The sequence below is a fragment of the Mesoplodon mirus genome (genome assembly GCF_964341445.2).
Source record: "Mesoplodon mirus genome assembly, chromosome: 8".
Lineage (NCBI taxonomy): Eukaryota > Metazoa > Chordata > Mammalia > Artiodactyla > Ziphiidae > Mesoplodon > Mesoplodon mirus.
In genome coordinates, this window is record NC_138984.1 from 70,252,295 (window position 1) to 70,275,559 (window position 23,265).

The window sequence follows — 23,265 nt, forward strand, 5'->3', positions numbered from 1 at the left end:
TGTAGAATTAATTTTAAATGAGAGTTAAAAGGGAGAGACTATAATATCTTCAGACCATCTAGATATAGTACACCTATCCCAAAAATGAGGGGCAGGGAGTATGAATAATATATGCAAAATATTTTTTGAGAATTATCAGTGGAAGTGGTGATATTAATATTGTTATTATAAAACTTCAGTATATGTAATATGTGGGAAAAATTAGTAATTGTGGAATTTTTCATTTCTAAAATCCCCTGTGTTCTTTAAAACCAAGATTCTAATTCATGGTGAGGAAGAAAACATATTTAGATGTAATACAAATGATTAATTTTAAAATCCTGTAGTACTAAATTTGAAATGGAAGTATGAAATCAAGAGTATTTATCCTGATACATATTATATGCATATATGTAGTATATACATACATGTGTGTATATATGTACATATATACACAAATAGTATGTGTGTATATACATATGCATACATACATATAAGTATAAATGTATTCATAGCTTTAGCACCAAAAGTCTAGAAACAGTGACCAACTCAGGAATAATTAGAATCTTTAGCACCAAATATGCAGGGTGTAGTCTTGAAATATCTCTTACCATCAAAATACTATGCTTGGAAAAATATCTGATGACAGATCTGGGACAGCATATGTACCAGCTAAGCCTAGAACAGTTCGTTATACCAGTTGGTTATGAAGCTATCAAAGATTACTAGGGTAATGTTTAAAATGACTAAGGTTATGTCAAAAGGAGCAAATTTGAAGAAGCTCCCACTGGCCAAAGATGGGGTAATTTCTACTTCAATAAGGATAATAATTGCAATTGATTTAAATTTATAGATAAACTATCTTTAAAATAGTTAAATAAGGGGAAAGAAACAAGCACATATCTTGTACCACTGACTAACTAAATAATAGATGAAGAGTATCTCTTTTAGTAATACTTCAGCTAAAAAATAAGCAATAAATGATGGAATTGAAATACTATTAATTTGGCAGCTGTTGAATGGCTATACAGTATTTCTTAGAAGGATCATAAAATTATTTTAGTTGTTTTATCAAATACTATGTATTTACAAACATTTATAAAAATATGAAAGATATAAAGAATAGTGATACAGTGAAGACTTGTGATCTATCCCTCAGTTTAAGAAATATGTTAGTGACTTTGAAATTCTCTATATGTCAGACCTCCCATTCTTTCTCATAGGTTATTTCATAAATCAACTTGGCTACTGTCAAAGTTTCTTGTTCTGTGCTCTTTCCAAGATATATTCCATTGCTTTACATATATTATATACAGTTATTTTAAAGTCTGTGTCTAATAATTCCAATATCTAGTCTTGAGATCTTGAGATTATGCTGTCTAGAATTTCCATTTGACCATGGGATCTTGTCTTCTTGTACATTTTGTAATTTTTTTTCCATGGGTCCATAATTTTTGGATCTTTATTTATGAAAATGCAGTTTGAAGCTTAGATTAAAGGTGTCTTTTTTCCTAATGAAAATTTGCATATGCTTTTGATAGATGCCTGGCTAAACTATTAACCTGGAAGCATTTTCAAATGAACTCTCAATTTGAGATTTTTAAGGCTACCCTACAGAGGTGAATTTTCTTATCACTGGCTCTTCAATGTCTACTTAAGAGTACATGGAACAAAGTAAAAATCAATACAAAGAGCCAAAAGAGCTATATTTAATATTGTGGGTGGCACTTTAAAATGTGAGTTATAGGGATATGACTATGTTTTTTGTCCTATAATAGTGACAACCTTCTTGTGTTTTATATGATATCTCATTTTATCCTCAAACTACTCTAGACAGTTAATATTAGCCACATTCTATAGTTAAAGAAACTAAAGTTCATAGAATTTAGCTAACTTTTTCCCACAGCATTATCAATTTGTGCCTGGTTTTTCTGTCACATTCCATTACTGTAGGACTTGGAGGTAGAATAATTTTTCTCCTTAATTCTCATTACCAATTTCAACCCATTTCTCTTTTCTGCTCCCTTTTCTTAAAGACAGTCCTTTTGGAGTGCCTGATTTCAGACTAGATTTCCTATTAGTTCTCCATTTTGCTGTCATCCAAAGTTTTGAAAGTTCTTCTCTTAGTCATTAAATATCTTAGTACCTAGCTCATTCACTTTCCAACTTTATGCCTATCATTTCCCATGATTTTACCCTCCATTTTATTGATGTGTTCAGTACTTAGCCTCTCAAAAATGTCATATATAAGCACCCTCCTCTGACCACCTCCATGCTCTTTTGAATTCACTTTAGCTTCTTCTCTCCAGCAATTCTTCTGGCTTCACTGAAGCATCCAATCTTTTGACCCAACCTATTATTCACCATCATCTGCCTTATCTTATTCTCAATTTTCTCTTTAACCATGCTAGCTTCCATGATTAATCACTTTAATCACTCCCTTGTAGAAGCCCTCAACTCCTTTGCCTTTCTCCAATGCTTTCAAAACTTGCCTGGCAAAATGCCAAACCTGATTATGCACATCACTCTCCTTACTCTGTACATGCACCTGAATATCTGAACATGCCTGGAGAGAAAACAGAACCATACTGACTGTTTTGCACTTTAGATTTCTAGTCACTAATCTTCAGTGGGCACTCAGGAGTGCTAAGCAATTCTCTAATTCCCTAGTAAATTTGCTGGTCTACTCATCAGATGATACTTTCCTATTTCCCCTCTCTCAAACATCTTAAACCCTCTCATTTTCCTCGAGGACAGTCAGTAACATCTATTCTTGCTTCACTGATAACATAGAAGCCACCGGGAGACAATTCCCCTGTCTTTTTTTTTTTTTTTTTTTTTTTTTTTCTTTTTGCGGTATGTGGGCCTCTCACTGCTGTGGCCCCTCCCGCTGCAGAGCACAGGCTCCGGACGCGCAGGCCCAGCGGCCATGGCTCACGGGCCCAGCCGCTCCACGGCATATGGGATCCTCCCAGACCGGGGCACGAACCCGCATCCCCTGCATCGGCAGGCGGACTCCCAACCACTGCGCCACCAGGGAGGCCCTCCCCTGTCTTTTTATCATCAAATCTTTCAAACTCCATGCACATGAATCAAATGCTCATTGAACCAGTTAGGATGCTTTTGCTACCAAGCATCAAAATACACTATTAAAACTGTTTTTTGGTTTTTTTTTAACATCTTCATTGGAGTATAATTGCTTTACAATGGTGTGTTAGTTTCTGCAGTATAACAAAGAGAATCAGCTATACATAGACATTATATCCCCATATCTCCTCCCTCTTACATCTCTCTCCCAATCTCCCTATCCCATCCCTCTAGGGAGTCTCAAAGCACCCAGCTGACCTCCCTGTGTTATGCAGTTGCTTCCCACTAGCTATCTATTTTACATTTGGTAGTGTATATATGTCCATGCCACTCTCTCACTTCGTCCCTGTTTACCCTTCCCCCTCCTCGTGTCCTCAAGTCCATTCTCTACATCTGTGTCTTTTTTCCTGTCCTGGCCCTAGGTTCTTCAGGACCTTTTTTTTTTTTTTTTTTAAGATTCCATCTGTATGTGTTAGCATACGGTATTTGTTTTTCTCTTTCTAACTTACTTCACTCTGTATGACAGACTCTGGGTCCATCCGCTGAACTACAAATAACTCAATTTTATTTCTTTTTATGGCTGAGTAATATTCCATTGTATATATGTGCCACATCTTCTTTATCCATTCATCTGTTGATGGACAAATAGGTTGCTTCCATGTCCTGGCTATTGTAAATAGTGCTGCAATGAACACTGTGGTACATGACTCTTTTTGAATTATAGTTTTCTCAGGGTATATGCCCAGTAGTGGTATTGCTGGGTCATATGGTATTCTATTTTTGTTTTTTTAAGGAACCTTCATACTGTTCTCCACAGAGGCTGTATCAATTGACATTCCCACCAACAGTGCAAGAGGGTTCCCTTTTCTCCACACCCTCTCCAGCATTTATTGTATGTAGATTTTTTAAAAATTAAAAAAAAATTTTAACATCTTTATTGGAGTAAAATTGCTTTACACTCGTCTGTTAGTTTGTGCTGTATGACAAAGTGAGCCAGCTATACATGTAGATTTTTTGATGATGGTCATTCTGACTGGTGTGAGGTGATACCTCATTGTAGTTTTGATTTGCATTTCTCTAATGATTAATGATGTTGAGCATTCTTTCATGTGTTTGTTGGCAACCTGTATATCCTCTTTAGAGAAATGTCTATTTAGGTCTTCTGCCCATTTTTGGATTGGGTTGTTTGTTTTTTTAATATTGAGCTTCATGAGTGGCTTGTAAATTTTGGAGATTAATCCTTTGTCAGTTGCTTCATTTGCAAATATTTTCTCCTATTCTGAGGGTTGTCTTTTCATCTTCTTTATGGTTTCCTTTGCTGTTCAAAAGCTTTTAAGTTTCATTAGGTCCCATTTGTTTATTTTTGTTTTTATTTCCATTTCTCTAGGAGGTGGCTCAAAAAGGATCTTGCTATAATTTATGTCAAAGAGTGTTCTGCCTATGTTTTCCTCTAAGAGTTTGATAGTTTCTGGACTTACATCTAGGTCTTTAATCCATTTTGAGCTTATTTTTGTGTATGATGTTACGGAGTGTTCTAATTTTATTCTTTTACATGTAGCTGTCCAGTTTTCCCAGCATCACTTATTGAAGAGGCTGTATTTTCTCCATTATATATTCTAGCCTCCTTTATCAAAGACAAAGTGATGATATGTGTGTGGATATATCTCTGAGCTTTCTATCCTGTTCCATTGATCTATATTTCTATTTTTGTGCCAGTACCATACTGTCTTGATTACTGTACCTTTATAGTGTAGTCTGAAGTCAGGGAGCCTGATTCCTCCAGCTCTCTTTTTCGTTCTCAAGATTGCTTTGGCTATTCAGGGTCTTTTGTGTTTCCATACAAATTGTTGAAATTTTTTGTTCTAGTTCTGTGAAAAGTGACATTGGTAGTTTGATAGGGATTGCATTGAATCTGTAGATTGCTTTGGGAATCATAGTCATTTTCACAATGTTGATTCTTCAAATCCAAGGACATGGTATATCTCTCCATCTATTTGTATCCTCTTTAATTTCTTTCATCAGTGTCTTATAATTTTCTGCATAGATATCTTTTGTCTCTTTAGGTAGATTTATTCCTAGGTATTTTATTCGTTTTGTTACAATGGTAACAAAGTATTTCCTACATTTCTCTTTCAGATTTTTCATCATTAGTGTATAAGAATGAAAGAGATTTCTGTGCATTAATTTTGTGTCCTGCTACTTTACCAAATTCATTGATTAGCTCTAGAAGTTTCCTGGTAGCATATTTAGATTCTCTATGTATAGTATCATGATATCTACAAACAGTGACAGTTTTACTTCCCCTTTTCCCATTTGGATTCCTTTTATTTCTTTTTCTTCTCTGATTGCTGTGGCTAAAACTTCCAAAATATGTTGAATTGTAGTGGTGAGAGTGGGCAACCTTGTCTTCTTCCTGATCTTAGTGGAAATGGTTTCTGTTTTTCACTATCAAGAACGATGTTGGCTGTGGGTTTGTCATATATGGCCTTTATTATGTTGAGGTAACTTCCCTCTATGCCTACTTTCTGGAGGGTTTTTATCATAAATCGGGGTTGAATTTTGTCAAAGGCTTTTTCTGCATCAATTGCGATTATCATATGGTTTTTATCCTTTGATTTGTTAATATGGTGTATCACAATAAGTGATTTGCATATATTGAAAAATCCTTGCATTCTTGAGATAAACCTGACTTGATCATGGTGTATGATCCTTTTAATGTGCTGTTAAATTCTGTTTGCTTGTATTTTGTTGAGGATTTTTGCTTCGACGTTCATCAGTGATATTGGCCTGTAGTTTTATTTTTTTGTGACATGTTTGTCTGGTTTTGTTATCAGGGTGATGGTGACCTCGTAGAACGAGTTTAGGAGTGTTCCTCTCTCTGCTATATTTTGGAAAAGTTTGAGAAGAATAGGTGTTAGCTCTTCTCTAAACGTTTGGTAGAATTCGCCCATGAAGCCATCTGGTTCTGGGCTTTTGTTGTTGGAAGATTTTTAATCACAGTCTCAATTTCATTGCCTGTGATTGGTTTGTTCATATTTTCTATTTCTTCCTGGTTCAGTCTTGGAAGGTTGTGCTTTTCTAAGAATTTGTCCATTTCTTCCAGGTTGTCCAGTTTATTGGCATAGAGTTGCTTGTGGTATTCTCTCATGATCCTCTGTATTTCTGCAGTGTCAGTTGTTACTTATCCTTTTTCATTTCTAATTCTGTTGATTTGAGTCTTCTCCCTTTTTTTCTTGATGAGTGTGGCTAATGGTTTATCAATTTTCTTTATTTTCTCAAAGAACCAGCTTTTAGTTTTATTGATCTTTGCTATCGTTTCCTTCATTTCTTTTTCATTTATTTCTGATCTGATCTTTTTGAGTTCTTCTGCTAACTTTGGGTTTTTTCTGTTCTTCTTTCTCTAATTGCTTTAGGTATAAGGTTAGGTTGTTTATTTGAGATTTATCTTGTTTCTTGAGGTAGGATTGTATTGCTATAAACTTCCCTCTTAGAACTGGTTTTGCTGAATCCCATAGGTTTTGTGTTAGTGTGTTTTCACTGTCATTTGTTTTTAATTTTTTTTGATTTCCTCTTTGATTTCTTCAGTGATCTGTTGGTTACTTAGTTGCATAATGTTTAGCGTCCATGTGTTTGTATTTCTTACAGGTGTTTTCCTGTAATTGATATCTAGTCTCATAGTGTTGTGGTCGGAAAAGAAACTTGATATGATTTCTATTTTCTTAAATTTATCAAGGCTTGATTTGTGACCCAAGATGTGATCTATCCTGGAGAATGTTCCATGAGCACTTGAGAAGAAAGTATATTCTGTTGTTTTTGGATGGAATGTCCTATAAATATCAGTTAAGTCCGTCTTGTTTAATGTGTCATTTAAAGTTTGTGTTTCCTTATTTATCTTCATTTTGGACAATCTGTCCACTGGTGAAAGTGGGTTGTTAAAGTCCCCTACTATGATTGTGTTACTGTCGATTTCCCCTTTTATTGATGTTAGAATTTGCCTTATATATTGAGGTGATCCTATGTTAGGTGAAGAAATATTTAGAATTATTATATCTTCTTCTTGGATTGACCCCTTGATCATTATGTAGTGTCCTTCTTTGTCTCTCGTAATAGTGTATTTTAAAGTCTATTTTGTCTGATATGAGAATTGCTACTCCAGTTTTCTTTTGATTTCCATTTGCATGGAATATCTTTTTCCATCCCCTCACTTTCAGTCTGTATGTGTCCCTAAGGCTGAAGTGGGTCTCTTGTAGACATCATGTATATGGGTCTTGTTTTTGTATCCATTCAGCCAGTCTATGTCTTTTGTTTGGAGCCTTTTAGCCATTTACATTTAAGGTAATTATCGATATGTATATTCCTCTTACCATTTTCTTAACTGTTTTGAGTGTGTTATTGTAGGTCTTTTCCTTCTCTTGTGTTTCATGCTTAGAGAAGTTCCTTTAGCATTTCTGATGAAGCTGGTTTGGTGGTGCTGAATTCTCTTAGCTTTTTCTTGTCTGTAAAAGTTTTAATTTCTCTGTCGAATCTGAATGAGATCTTTGCTGGGTAGAGTAATCTTGGTTGTAGGTTTTTCCCTTTCATCACTTTAAATATGTCCTGCCACCTAAAACTGGTATTAAGGTAGGGTTTTTGATATTTCCTTAAGGAAAACCAGAGATATGTGGTTTCAGGAATGGTTAGTTAAACATCCACCCCTCTACTTATCTACTGGGTCCCATCGCCTCTTGCTTGGTCAAGGATTTTATCCCTCAAATAACCCCCGTTTCTTTTGCATCAGCAATTTCTCCCTTCTAATTAATTATTCCCCTTATCATACAAATATGCTTTAATATTGCTTCATTGAAAAATTCTTCCTTTTAACCTGAAGATCCCCACCAATTACACCAAAGAAACAAAAATTTTTGAAAGTTGTGTATGATTACTGTCTTCACTTTCTCTTTATTCCCTCTAATGAGGTTAAATTATTGTCAATGTACAGTACATTTTAAGAACTTTTATCTAATTAAAATTTTGTATTATTATGGGTTACTCTCATCACAAGTGTTCCGAATGTGTTTCACTAAGTTCCATTGACTTTGTCTTCTTACTTATGTCTTTGTTACTTTATAATAGCATCCATTATTTCAGTTAATACCAAATAGAAAAGAAAGAGAGCTGGGAAAAGAGAATTGAAGAATAAGGAGAGGATAATGAGTGTATGGAAAAGATCAGCAAAATTCTTGGAAAAGTATAGGAAAGGATGGAGTGAAGGGAAGACATCTTTATATGAGGGACTGTCATGGCCCTGGTCTTTAGAGTCATGACCTTTTATTAAATCAACGCAGAGTACTATTTACATCTTTGTGGACTGCAGTTTGTCTAGTAAAATGTCTTGCTTATAAATAGGTACAAAGTAGTTATTTGTCCATCTAAAATTTTCAAATTATAGAGTATTTTCAGAAAGACTAAACAAACATCACATGTAATTTGCACAATCACTTGGTGAAGAAAACTGAATAACAATGACTATCTTTGTTTTATTGTATCTGTGACTTGGGACCAGTCATTTTACCTCTCTGAGCCCTAATTTCATCATCAGTAAAATGAGTATCAAAGCCCATATTAATAGAGCTTTAGTGAGGATAGAATTAATTTAGCACCAAGCACATAGCAAGGGTATCTGTGTTATCTGTTAATATTATTATCATTATTATTTTAAAGAAAGGATAACTGATATTCATAAAGGTTAGAATTACCCAACTGGAGAATGATGAATTCTTGATCGTAGTCCAGGTATTTTCATTTTTAAATGATCTTCTGCTTTACCATATCATTGGATTCAGTGGGTATCACTTAGCATGGATTTAAACATATATTTATTTCCAGGCAAATTTTTATTTCCTTTTGGAGATTGATATTTGTCTTCTTTCCAGATAATGAGAATTTAAAAACTGATTAGTTTTGCCTCTGTTCACTGGCTGCTGAGAAGCTGCATCAAATTTAAAGTGTAATCATAGCAAATTATCTGTCTTTATTGCCTTTATCTTCATTGCTTTTATCTATGTCTTATCAGTATTCTGATATTCCCTGGTAATTATTTTTTACATATATTTTCTTATTAGCTGTCCTTCTGAATTTCTTAGAAGAATTACTCACCACTGTTGAACAAATAAATCTCTGCTACTACCATTGTTGGAAATTGCAACGTAGCGTTGCCCATGTGAGAAGTAGGTAAATTGCAAGCCAAAGCCTACAATTTGAAGCTTCCACCCTTGTGGCTCTTTATTTAGGGCTCATAATTGAAACCATTATTTGTTTTCTCTGTCTGTGATGTCTTAATATGTGCGGAATAGTTCTTCCAATTGTCAGTTACACAAGCCTTTTTTGTTTCTCAGGCTCAGCTGCTCTGGGGGACGACAGTCTTTCTTTTGAAGTGCTCACACCAGGATTCTTCAAAATTAACACATTTGCCACAGAACCTCTACCTTTTTTCAATCTCTATCTCTTTCTAAATTGAGATATAATATAAATAGTAAAGTGTATAAAGTCCAGTACTCTTAATTATGCAGTTTAAGAATTATTTGCATGTTTACACCTTTTAACCGCCACCCAGACAAAGATATAAAGCATTTCCAGCACTCCATGAGATTCCCTTGTGCCTGTCTTATCTATACCACTTCCCCCAAGAGGTAACTACTATTCTGACATCTATCATCATCAGTTAGTTTTGCCTGTTCTTGAACTTTCTGTATGTGAAGTCATACATACAGTATTAACCTTTTTGTACATCTGGCTTTTTTCTTCCCACTTCACATGTCTATGAGATTCATCCATATTTTTCTTGTGCCTGGTATTTGGCTGGTGTTATTTGTTTGCTTGCTTGCTACACCTAAAAGGCTCTATTTAGCTAATACAGATTATTCTATTTTATTGTTGTGTCCTATTCCATTGTATGAATATACCTCAATGTATATTTCAATTCTCCTTTTTTTTTTTTTTTTTTTTTTTGCGGTACGCAGGCCTCTCACTGTTGTGGCCTCTCCCGCCGCGGAGCACAGGCTCCAGACGCGCAGGCTCTGCGACCATGGCTCGCGGGCTCAGCGGCCATGGCTCACGAGCCCAGCCGCCCCGCGGCACGTGGGATCCTCCCGGACCGGGGCACGAACCCGCGTCCCCTGCATTGGCAGGCAGACTCTCAACCACTGCGCCACCAGGGAAGCCCTCAATTCTCCTTTTGATAGACATTTGGGTTGTCTCCAGTGTGGGAGTATTATGAGTAAAGCCACTTTCAACACTATATATTGGCTGTAAAACCATCTCCATCTAGGTATTTATATGATGTAGAAGAGACAAAATTATAGAAACATACATTATTTTACTTTCCTTCATTCCTGGGTTTTTGTTGTGAAACTCTTCGATTCTTTGTAAAAATATGATAAAGATGGAAGTCTTGCAAAGGAAGAGGAAAGAAAACTAAAGGACATCAAATACCAGTTAGAAGCATAGAATGGGATAATTTCATTTACTATAAAAAATATTTCTCTACGCAATTTCTTCAGAATCACAAAACTAATAGAAATTTTAGTTTTCTTCACACCATGTTTTACCTTATTACTTTGCACCCACAGCATAATAGAGGGAAGAAAAGGCTTGTTTAGCTGTGGCCATCTCCTGCGATTATTTTCCTCCCCAGTCCTAAGTTATATTCCTTTCTCTTTAACGTTGCCCCGTGACTCCTTTGCTTATCTGAGGTAGAGGCAGAGAATACCCAATGGTTTTCCTAATCTGATCTTATCTGGCAAACACTGGCAATTTCTCTATACTGTTTGTACTGCTTTCTCTATGCACAGAAATTGTTCCCTTTCTTATCTTATATAAATTATGATATCTTATAAGAATGTGACTTTAAAAGATCCTCCAGGTTTTCTTCATCCTTACAAAATTATCTGAACCATTTTACATGCAGACATATAGTTATTGTGTTTTCTTATTTAATGATATTGCTGATAGATTAAAATATATTAAAAAATTCAAAATGGTTTTCCCCTTCATCTTACCTTTTCTCTTTTTATCTATGTTTCATTTCTTATCAACTTTTTACAGAGATCTGATTTCTTGTTGAGTTCATCATCACATTATCATTCTTTACTTACATTAGAGTCTGTATATGAGTTTTGTATTCTTATCTATTTTCTTTACAGGGATTCAAAATCTAAGTATACAGTTCTCTATTGCAAACCAGTGGAATAATATTACCAAACTGGAGTTAGAAAGAGAGTGAACAAGTGTAACGCTGTTTTTCAGGATTTGGGGGGACTGAAGTATTTATATATTGATAAAACAAACTTAGTATCATTTAATACTGTTACTTAAAATATATTTTAAATATTTATTGGCTATCAAGAAAACTAGAAAAGTGTTCTCAATTTTCCTAAGTCTTAAACCTAAGCAACTTTGAGTAAATTTTGGAATCAGAAAGTAAGAGATCACCCAGACCAATTCCCCTGCCTTAGTCAGCTCAGGCTGCTATAAAAAAATACCAAAGACTGGGTGGATTAAACATAAGAAATTTATTTCTCACTGTTCTGTAAAATGGGAAGTCCAAGATCAAGGTTCCAGTCAGCCAATTTGGTTCCTGGTGAGAGCTCTCTTCTTGGCTTGCAGACAGCTGACTTCTAGCTGTATTCTTACTTGGTCTTTCCTTAGTATATGCACGCAGAAAGAAAGAAAGAGACAGAGACAGAGAGACAGAGGCAAAGAGATGATTTGTTATAAAATCACTAATCCCATCTTGAAAACCCTACAGATTAGGGTTGTTGCTCTAACTGCATATTGTCAATGGGGTCATTCACTTGGTTGCATTCATCTGGAAGCCAGGCTGGGCCTGAAGATTCAAAAAGGCAATTTGGTACTTCTGCACATCATCTCTCTTTCCTTGTGGTGTCTCATCATTTAGTCTCTACATGGTTCTCTCCCCAGCAAGCTAATCTGTAACTCCCTGTAGCATGGCATCTGCCTTCCAGGAGAGAAGGCAGAGCTGCCGGGCATCTTAGAGTCCAGATCCAGAACAGGCACATCATCACTTCTTCCACATTCTATTTATTGAAACAAGTCCCAAGCAGTCTAAATCAAGGAGTGGAGTGGGGGACAATAAAAATAGACTCCATTTCTTGATTAGAGGAGCCACAGTATCTCATCACCAAGGTTGCAAGATAGGATATCATTGTAGCCACCTTTGGAAACATTCAGCCACATCCAGAATGTAATAAAATGGTCCAGGACTACCTCTTCTCCCTTACCCTCTGCCAATCAATGTTCCTGATTGTTTTCACTCCCATGTTCTCTCCACCCAGTTTCAAAGACCTTCTGACTCAGGCTTTATGAATTCTAATCTTGAACACTAATTCTGACCCAACTGAATTTTTTATAATATGTTAATAGACTTTAGTTCTTAGAATGATTTAGGTTCTTGACAAAATTGAGTGGATGGTACAGTGATTTCGCCTGCTCCCATTCATGCATAATCTTCCCCATCAGAGTGATACATTTGTTACAACTGATGAACCTACATTGACACATCATTATGTTTGGACCCAAAGTCTATAGTTCACATTAGGGTTCACTCTTGTTGTTGTACATTCATTGAGTTTGGACAAGTTTATAATGATGTATGTCTACCATTATAGTATCAATTGGTAAACACTTGTATTCTTCTGAAATATAGTTTTGCTCATTCTTTTAACTGCCTGAGGTTGAAAGTCCCACCTCACTGAGGGGAGGTAGGGAAGAATTGATCAGTGTTGAAACACCTCTGCTTGTCAGAAAGATTCTCCACAGACTGAACTACAATTCAGTGCCTTATAAATATTATTAATTGTTCTTAGTTTTATATGTAAGCTCTATTTAAGTACTAAAGACCATTACCACACTCCCATCTAAGCTTTTGCTTGCTCTTTGCTAAACACCCCTATCCTCTGTCATTGTTTCCGAACCCTTCACTAGCCTGACCATTGTCTTACCTACAGGCTTCATTTGGCTGATATATCTCTTAATGGGAACACAGTTTATTTGGAGAGTCTGGGCAGTGCAAAATAGTGTCATCTATGGCCTAGTTCTGGACACTATAAATCTATTGACACTCTTGTCTTTGAGCTTGCGAACAAACAAAAATTCTTAGGTTTTGGTCACAATTTCTGTCCAGTCATCTCTTCCTCATCCTAGAGATAATACATCCATTTTTCTGTGTATAAACTTAAGTGAAGTGTCTGGGGACATTTGAAGAAACTATTGAAAATTTACATTCACCTCACTCAGGTAGAGCCCAACAAAAAATTGAGTTATATACACCTTCAAATAAAACTTCTAAATGAGAAACTCATAATTTTTAATACTGTTAAGATTTACTCCTTCAGACTCATTAATCTCCAAATATACACATTTTGATACTGTTAAGTAATAGCTATAAGCTACTTCATAATGGAGGCAATGCAGATCTGTTTAAGTAAGGTCATTAACTCTGCATGTCTTAAAATAAGAATGGTTCCATTCTTAATAAGTTTTTGCTAAACACAATGGAGCATTTAGAAAAAAATGTTCTCAAATAGTTACTTGTCATAACATCCTAAGGTAAGGTTTGGTTATAGGTCTCAACTCCTCTTATTGTGTTCCATTAAAATGTGCTGAAGGTTTATTCTTTTGTATTAAGAAAAGTATTCACACCTGAGATTCTTTATTCTAATACCCATCCAAGTTTTTAATCCTACACCCTGCTATACATTTATTTATTCAGTTAAAATGTCAGTTTCTTCTTTCTATAAAATGACTGTCCATGATAATCCCTCTATTTTCTTCATTCCCTCATTCAACACCTGTGCTAGATGGAAGGCATATACCAGTGGTCCAGGCAGGCAAGTTCCATGCTTCTGTGGAGCTTACATTCTTATGGGAAAAAATAAATAACTAAAAATATGTTATAATTTTAGATATAAGTTCTATAAAGAAATGAAAGAGGGGATTAGAATGAAAAGTAATGCAAAGCAAGGAGAAGTGAATGGAAGGAAGAACTACTTTACAGGCAGTCTGGGAAGGGCTCTCTGAATCTGTGGTGGTATTTGAACAGAGACCTGACTTCTGAGAAGGAGACAGTCTGAGGAGATGTACAGGCGTTCAGGTCAGAGGCACAGAACATGTGAAGGCCAGAAGATGGATCAAATTTTGTAAGAAAAGGGGGAGTGATAGGAGCTGAGGTCAGGGAAGTGCGGAAGGACAGTTCATGAAGTGATTTGCATGCCATGCACATATTGTTCAGCTTTTAGTTTTGAATACAGTGTAAACTGTAGCAAAAACTGCTGGTGCCACACTTAGAAGTATTCTTAGATCCATTTATCAGGCTACTTAAAAGGCTGCCATTTTTTAGTAGGATCTACAGCAAGAGACAATTTTGTGACACATTCAGATTGTGGTGCAAGCAGTCTTGCCACTTGATGCACAAGGTCTGGCAAATTCCAGAGTTCTTTAAATATTTGTGGTAAATAATGGCAACATGTTGAGTCTCAGGCAACCCCCAATAAGAGATTTCAAAGCAGATTCTTCAGGTTCTAGAGCAAGATCAGACATTATACAGAAGAGAAACTTACATTGTTCAAAAAGCATTTCCTGTCATGGTATTGGGCCCTGGTAGAGAAAGTAACTGACCACAGAATATCACCCACCAAGTTATAAGGTCTGGCAGGAACAGCAGCAATCCACCATATAAGAGGAGTGCTACATTTGGGATCAGCACTGAGCAGCTGGCTCAGAACCCAGTGACATTGCTTGCACCAGTGACTCTCCCTCAGTATAATTACATACAGAATTTAATAAGGTGTTTATTAAGTCTGTCTGATAGAGGAGGAAAAATCCTGGCTGGGTTCAAAGGTGTATTGACCCACACAAAAATTTGTACATGAATGTTCATAGCAGCATTATTTATAGAAGCCAAAAAGTGGAAACAACCCAAATGTCATCAACTGATGAATAGAGAAAAACATGTGGTATATCCATAAATGGAATATTATTCAACCATATAAAGAAAGTAGTACTGATACATGATATAATATAGATTAATCTTGAAAATATTATGCCAAGTGAAAGAAGTCAATTACAAAGGACCACATATTATATGATTCCACTTATATGAAATGTCCAGAGTAGGCAAATCTACAGAGACAGAAAGCAGATTAGTGATTGCCCATGGCTGGGGTAGATGGAAGGTTTGGTGGATGATGGGTAGCACTTTTTTGGAAGGAGGGTCATGAAAATGTTCTAAAATGGCAACATTGTGATGATGAATGCACAGTTTTGTGCATATACTAAAAGTCATTGCATTGTATACTTTAAATGGGTGGGTGAATTGTATGGTGCATGCTTTATATCTCAATAAAGCTGTTTTAAAAGAAGATGGATTGGCTTGTTAGCATGCTAAAATCTTAAAATTGGTTACTGATACATTATAGCTATAGGTAGCAGTGGTCCTGAAAGACAGTGATGAGGGGGTAATCCTCCCAATTGGCAGAACTTTGAGCAGGACTCCATCAATTCCGAGGGGAGAGAGAAGTGGTTGAAATTAAGGATATACACAGACTCTTCATCAGTGGCAAATAGTTTGGTTGATTGGTCAGGGACGTGGAAGGAGCAGGCCTTGAAGATCCAATGCAGTAATGTCTGGGAAAGGAGCATGTGGCTAGATCTATAGGAAGGAGCACAAAATGTGTGGATCTTTTTGTGTCACATTAATGACTAGCAGAAACATCCACCGTACTGAAAATCAGTGGATAGAGTGATCATCCCACAGAGATCAGCCAATTTCTGCCCTCAACCACTTCACTGCTTGCACAATGGGCCCAAATTGGAGAGGTTCTGGGAGCAAGGATGGGGAATATATATAGGTCCAAGGCTGACCTAGCTACCATTGTTGCCAAACATCTAACCAGCCTCAGAAAAAACTCTGAGACCCCATTCTTCCAGGAGATTAACAAGTAACTTGGAACAAGTTGATCACATCAGACCTCTTCCATCTTTAGAGGGGCATCAATTCAACATTATTTAGATGGATACATATTAAGAATATGGGTTTACATTTCATGCCAACAGTGCCTCGGCTAGCACCACTATTCAAGGGTTCCGAGTGTTTGATTTATCAAGATGGGACTCAGCATAATACAGCTTTGGACCAAGGAATCCACTCTTTTTGAAAGAGGTGTGATAATGGGCATATGACCATGGACCCCACTGCTTCTGCCTTATACCATATCATGGTGAAGCTGAGAGACTGATAGAACACTGGGATGGTGCGATAGGCAGAATTCTAAGATGGGTCCCCAAGAGTTCCATCCCCTGGTGTATACAACACATTTTCTCCTACTTATTCAATCAAACACTAATCTAGCTTTTCTGTAAAGGGATTTGCTTATGTGATTAATATTCCAAATCAGTTGATCTTAAGATAGCGTGATTATCTGGATGGATCTAGTCACATGAGCCCTTAAATGCACACAGTTTTCTCTGGCTGGTGACAGAAGGGGAAGTTAGAGATTCAAAACACCAGAATGATTTGGTGTACTGTTGCTGACTTGAAGATGGAAGGGGCCACTTGGCAAGGAATTCAAACACCCTTGATGAGCTGAATGTAACACCCTGATGGCATCTAGCAAGGACTTTACAGGGGACTTTAGTCCTGAAACCACCAAGAACTGGATTCTGCCAATAACCTGAATGAGCTTGGGAGTGGATTTTTTGTCCCTGAGCCTCCAGATTAGAACTAAGCACAACCAACTCTTCGATTTCAGCTTTGTGATACCCTGAATCCAGCCAAGCTGTACTGAACTTCTGACCTACAGAAGTGAGCTAATAAATGGGAGTTATTTTCAGCCACCAAGTTTGTGGTAATTTGTTACATAGCTATAGAAAACTAATAGAGATGGCGTCCGAAAGGTATACCTAGAATGCCAATCTTACGGAGTTGGGACATTTTCTTTCAAGCTGCAGCATATACTTTGAATTATCAGCTATTATATGACGTTGTGTCCCAATAGGTAGAATCATGAGGTCTGGGAACAGAGAGGTGGAATTAAGAGTGGACTATCTAATTGTCACTTTGTACTTTTCATCTCTACAACTTTAGGCTTGTTTGGACTAGAGATCTTGGTTCCAGGCATGACATGATATGGCCTTCCACCAGGAGATGCAGGTAAGTTCCAATAAACCTAAAGCTATGGTGGCCACCTGGTCATTTATCGATCCTCACACCAGTAAGTACAGATAAAGAATGGAATCGCTTTACTGGCATGAAGTATTGAGCCTGATTTTCATGAAGAAATAGTGATGATCCTATATAATGGAGGCAGACATGATTATGCTCGGAACTCAGGGAACTTATTAGGGCTTCTCTTGTTTTATTTTTGCCCAGTAATAGCCATGATTAGGCAATTACAACAGCTACAGCCTGCCAGATTCAGCCTGACAAGTGTACAGTAATGAGAGGTTCAAACTCCTAAGGGTAGAAGGTAATGATGACCCAAAAGGCTATTCACCTAGTGATTCTCAGCTTGGAGAAGGGGAAAATTTTGTCCCCTTGGGGACATTTGGAAATATCTGGAGACTTTTATGATCACAACTTGGGGGAAGGTGTACTACTGGTATCTGTGGGTTGAGGTCAGGGATGATACCTGACATCCTACAATGCCCAGGGCATTTCCCATAACAAAGAATTATTTGTCCCAAAATGTTAATAGTGCTGAGGTTGAAGTACTCTAAATTCAACATAAATGCTGACCAACGTTAAATGGAATGTAGAAGCAGTGATAGAGGAAGATGATAGATATTAATCTCCACCTTGAGATCAATTTCAGGAATGGACTCGTACCGTTGTATGTCTATATGTATGTAAAGAATACAAGCCATTTTCCTGAGATTAAGTAAGTCATGCATGGATCAGAGTGGTACAAAAGGTGCAGTATCATTTAGCTCTCAGGGTTCCATCCTTGATGGAACTTAACTTTTCTAGGCCCTCAGCCCTGCCTTCCAGTTGTCAGTGTCTATGACTCTTTGCTTGAGTGCTCTCTCTCTCTGTCTCAGTCTCTCCCTCTTGGTCCATGGAGGCTGTTCCATATGAATGAGTGGCAGGCCAGAAATGCTGAGGAATCGATGCCTACGGTCCCCAACCACCATCCCTTGTAGGAACAACCTCAACAAATGTCTAACAGGAACTGACTTGTTTGCTCAGCCAAGTGGGATTACATGAGGCACATGTTCTATGCTGGCTTTTAGAATTCCCTACAGGATTCATCTTCACTTGCTCACAGTGGCAGTTTGCTTAGTAATTCACTGTTTATGGCTTCTTCCCTTTTTCTGTCTTATGTCCCCAGTCTGACTGATATTCCTTGGGATCAGCTGTCAAATAAATTCTTTGTACTTCACCCCTTACCAAGGTCTGCTTCTGGGGAAACCCAAATTAAGACAAACTTTTGGAGATTTTTAAGCCAGAGAATGATGTCATCTAACTGATATTTTTAAATAGCTACTGTAGCTGTTTCATAACAAATGGGCAATTGGGAGGGTGAGCAATAGTGTAAGCAAGAAAAGCAGATAGAAGGCTGTTTCAGTAGTTCAAGAAAAATGGTGGGGGCTTGGACCCAGATAATAGCATTGGATTACGTTACAGCTGGGTAGATTAGAGAGAGAGCTGGAGACTGAGAAAAATGTGAAAATTTTGGCATGAATAATTAGATTTGTTCTTAAGAAAATGAGGAAAAGGAAGCTGCTGACGCATGGGTGCTGAGGATATAGAACATGGCAGAGGGAATAAAAATTTCTTTTTTTTACACATGGTCATTTGGTGAACTTTAACTTCTAAAGTTAGGTGCTGAGTAGACAGTTAAATGTGTGAATCTGGAGCTCTGAGAAGAAGTCAAACAATTAAGCTTGAAATAATAAACATATGACTGGAATTTAACCTATTAGTTAACCTAGAAAATAGAATTTGATAGTTGATATCTGACAAATGCTCAGAAAAATGGTTGTATATTACTGAACTTTAGAGAACTGGCAGTTGAAGTCTGAATTTAGAGAAGTCTGAATTCTTTTATTTTGCTATTGTAGAAGAAGTCTCAAGTCTCTCCAAATTTAGTTTTGGGGGTAATGAGGAAACCTATTGGCTCTAAGAATGATGTTCAAGTTCTGAGTAAATATTTCCTTCTTATATGAAAAGAACAACTATACTTCAGCAGTCAGATTTTATAAATGGCAACTTTAAAAAAATATTTTAAGAAGTAAAACAATCACTAATCATTTCACCATACTGAGACAATAGCTATTAATTTTTTGTATATTATCTAACATCATACCTGAAACATTATTTTGTGTTTTGCTTTTAATTTTTACTTTGCATGTTTTGAAAGGTTTCCGAGTTTATCAAATGTTTATTTTTAGAACACTAAAACATATCAGTGCAACATATTTCATCACATAGCTCTACTACAATTTACTTATTGTTAGACAATGAGTTTATTTACAATTTTCTATTACTATAATAGAATATACCCTTACCAAGCCTTTGACTACACCTCTGTTCATTTTCTCTGGTTAGATACCTAGAAATGAGAAAGTTATTTAGGGTTGTAGGCACATCTTGTTATCATGTATTCTAAGCAGGCTGTGCCAATTTAATACTGCCAGCTGAGTGTGGGAATGTCCTTATTATCGCCTTGGCAATTTCATACAAAAAAAATATATAAATTTTTCATTTTATCTGCATTTCTCCAATTACTAAAGAAAATTAATTTTTCATATATTTTTTGCCATTTTTATTTCTCCTTTCTCATTACATGTTCAGACGCTTTGCTCATTTTTCTAAGGAGAAATGTTTGTATCTATCATTTATTTGTAAAATTTTTGCATGACAAGAACTGTGTCTCTTTTTCTGTACAAATTTGCAAAATTGTCCCTATATACCATCACCCTTTCATTTTTGCATGTAATGACTTTGTTTACAAAATTTGCACATTATATGTAGTCAGTTGAACTCTTCCTTTGAAGATGTCCTTTCTTTGTATGCTTATATATTATTTCCATACTCCGAACAAGTAAATGGTAACCATTATTTTCTTCTATTTTTTAATGTCCTTATTTTACCTACTTGAAATTTCAATTCAACTGAAAATAAATTTGGTTTCAAGTTTGATATATACAATATAGATATCTTAGATTTCTTCCTAACACCATATATTGATTAATCATTACAAATTTGAAAATATAACAGAGTCTATTTCTCAACAGTTTGTTTTATTTAATTAATTTCACTATTTATATTGTGGAGTATTGTTTGGAGTATTGTTTATCATGAATTTTCATGTTCATAATATAAAGTCACTTTTATTATGTTTGTTGATTATCTTTGCCAATTTTTTAAAATTACAGTTGAACTCTAAAATATTTAAGTTACCATGATTCTGCCACCCAAACCATTTATATCTATAAAGGTACTTGGGGAAAATGGACATCTGTTGTACCATTTACTATGTTATTGTCTCTCAAACCCAAACCCACCCTTCTACACCTTGCTTTGTGATGCTGGAGCTCGGGCTCTACAAGCCACATTTCCTCTTTGTGTCAGCTTCTTGGAGGGAGGCTATAAGGCAAGAGAAGGGTCAAGAAACTAGCTCCTTCTTATCTGCTTCCTGTGGGCTCCAGGTATACTTCTGTTCCTGTGAGCATCTCCCTAGCAACACTTCTCCCCTTTGGCAGCAGCAACTGTATTCATTTTGCAGATTTTCCCACCTTCACAGAATCAGCCCAACTATGTCCCCTCAGAGACCTCAGCACCAACTGCCAGTGCCCCCTCCTCAGAGGTCTTTCAGTTCTGTGAGACCTCCACAAACTTCAAAGTATTAATAAATCCAACTTCTTTCCTTTGTTTCCTCAGCCCTAGGAGTGGTATCCTTGTGAATTATAGAGTTCTCTTTTTACCTGAGTGATCTAGTTAGGGGCTTTATACCTTTCTCTTTTAATTGGGTTGATTATTTTCCTGACTGGGCTCTAATAACTGGAACAAAGTATTTCTCCTCTGTATTCTTCAGGGTTTTCCAGAGAAACAGTACCAATAGGATGTATACTTATATATGATTATATACAGTTATGAGATGGGCGAGTCCCGAGATCTGTAGGGTGAGTCAGCAAGCTGAAGACTGAGCAGAGCTGCTGATTTAGTTCCTGTGTGCAGGCTGGCAAGCTCGAGACTCAGGAAGAGCCAGTGTTTCAGTTCAAGTCAATCAGTCAGGAAGAATTCTCTCTTACTCGGGGGAGTATCAGCTTTTCTATTCAGCCCTTCACTTGTTGGATGAGCAGCACACACGTTAGGGGGGCAATTTGCTTTACTTAGTCTATATAAATGTTAATCTCATGCAAAGACACCCTCACAAAAACACCCAGAGTAATGTTTGACCAACTATCTGGGCAACCCAATGCCCAGTGAAGTTGACACATAAAATTAACCAACATACACGTTTATTGACTTAACTTTTAAGTCTTTCAACAGAATTTCATAGTTATATCTATACCTTCTATATTATGCATTTCTAGTTAATTATGAAGTATTTTATACTTTGTTGTTTGTATGCAGGGAGTAGCTTTCCAATATACTTTCTAGCATATTACTGCTGGGATAAAGAAAAACTTTATTTCCATTTTCATTTTAAGTGGTTTTTTTTTTCTGAAAAAAGAGAACTATACATTGAGAGGATAATTATGTTTCTAACAGTATATATTAAAAGCCTATGCTAACATAAATTGAAACTACCTGTTTCATCAATGCTTGAACAACCTGACTGTCTAGGTGAAGGTCTATATCATAATACACATTCACTGGTAAAAAAATGGGGGAGGTTTAGTGGAGACTAGTAAAGGCAGGAAAGTCACAGGAGGCATTACTAAAACACAATTATTTCCAAAAGAAATTCTATTTATAGTGAATTACAAATGTTATTGGTGGATGTGAATTAGGATTAGAATTAGAATTGGTTGTTTGCTAACAGAGTTCAATATGAATAAATGTCATTGTTGATATTGTGTTATAGTTCTTCATTTCAACCAAAGTCAAAATGAGGGGATTAAATTAAACTGAGCCAGAATTTAGATTAAGTAGGAGAAGGACCATTCTCCTACCTAATTGCATTAGAAGGGCCATTTTGTAATATATTTATATAACATATTTGTAATATATTTATTTAGTATGTCTTTCTCTAGAATAGGGATAGGCAAGCTTTCTCTGTGAAGTGTCCCACAGTAAACATTTTAGGCTCTGTGAGCCAGTCAGTCTGTCACAGTTACTCAACTCTAACTCTGTAGTGTGAAAGCAGCCACAGACAATAATAAACAAATAAGCAGAGCTGTGTTCCAACAAAACTTTGTTTACAAAACAGGCAGCAGGCCAGATTTGGGCCCTGGGTTGTAGTGTGCCAACCCCTGCTTTAGAATATTAGAAGAGAGAATGTAAAATCTACTTGCCAGGAAGAAACATTTTGGTTTTTAGCAGCTCTCAAAATATGGTGAGAGTTCAGGGCTTTGTACCACCAAGCTTTCTCTTCCATGTGATCCCTTTCTGAGGCTACTACTGGGTATCTGCACCCTGCAGTCTTCCGACTTATCACCCTGAAAAGTGTTGTATGATTTCTAAGTCATGTTACTGATAAAAGTTGTTGAATCTTCCTCCAATGGAATTTTTCTTTTGTTATTTAAACATACTAAAGTTTGTTTTCATTATGATAAATTAGCTATGTTAATATATTGGCCTGCCTATCCTTACTCTCTTGCAAGGGAAATTGCATCACCTGTAGCTTCTTTTAGTTAGGTAGCTATATTTTCTGCTCTAAAGCAGCCCTCACTTTCTGGATCAGGGGCCTGTGTTTTCTTCTAGAGAAGCTCAGTTACGTGCTGGCCACTGTGTTGCGATGTACCTAGTGTGCCAAGATGAGATAAACCAGGAGATGCAAACTGGAAAGCTCCCAGAGGCCAGGCAGATAATATAAAAGACTGAAGGAGGCCAGGGTAACAAGTAGTTCCCTTTCTGCTGCTTAGAGGTTCTCCTCTAAAATAAGTCAGTGCATAAAGACAAAGGTAAAAGGCAAAAGAATTTCAGCTTAGTGTGGGACACAACTGGGAGAAGTGGCACCCTGGACACACAAGCTC